Below are 1,222 nucleotides of genomic sequence, written 5' to 3'. Positions count from 1 at the left end.
AGAGCTGGGCCCTGTTTACTGGAATTGCATCATATGACACCAGTATGACATATGACATCAGTATGACGTCATATGACATCAGGATGACATTACTTCAGTATGACATTACATCAGTATGACATCAGCAATACATCATATGACATCATATTACTTCAGTATGACATTACATCAGTATGACATCAGCAATACATCAGTATGACATCATATTACTTCAGTATGACATCATATTACATCAGTATGACATCATATTACATCAGTATGACATCATATTACTTCAGTATGACAATATTACATCATATGATGTCAAATGACATCTTACTGATGTCATATGACGTCATATTCAGTATGACATCATATGACACCAATATGACATATTACATCAGTATGACATATTACATCAGTAAGATATATGACATCATGTTACTTCAGTATGACATCATATGACATCATATTACTTCAGTATGACATCATACGACACCAGTATGACATCATATTACTTCAGTATGACATCATATTACTTCAGTATGACATCATATTACTTCAGTATGACATCATATGACACCAGTATGACATCATATTACATCAGTATGACATATGACATCATATTACTTCAGTGTGACATCATATTACTTCAGTATGACATCATATTACTTCAGTATGACATCATATGACACCAGTATGACATCATATTACATCAGTATGACATCATATTACTTCAGTATGACATCATATGACATATTACTTCAGTATTACATCATATGACATCAGTATGACATTATATTACTTCATATTACATCATATGACATCAGTAAGATATATGATATATGACATCATATTACTTCAGTATGACATCATATTACATCAGTATGACATCATATGACAACAGTATGACATCATATTACTTCATTATGTCATATGACATCAGTTAGACATCCTATGACATTATATGACCTCATATGACATCAGTATGGCATCAGTAATACATCATATGACCTCAGTATGGCATCATATGACATTATATGACATCAGTTAGACATCATATGAGATTATATGACATTATATGACCTCATATGACCTCAGTATGACATCATATGACATTATATGACATCATATAGACATCATATGACATCAGATAGACATTATATGACATCAGATAGACATTATATGACATCAGTATGACATCATATGACATCATTATGACATATGACATCATATGACATAT

The sequence above is a fragment of the Pseudoliparis swirei genome, chromosome 21, assembly GCF_029220125.1.
Source record: "Pseudoliparis swirei isolate HS2019 ecotype Mariana Trench chromosome 21, NWPU_hadal_v1, whole genome shotgun sequence".
NCBI classification, from domain to species: domain Eukaryota; kingdom Metazoa; phylum Chordata; class Actinopteri; order Perciformes; family Liparidae; genus Pseudoliparis; species Pseudoliparis swirei.
The sequence above is the reverse complement of the archived record's forward strand: the minus strand, read 5'-3'. Positions refer to the sequence as shown.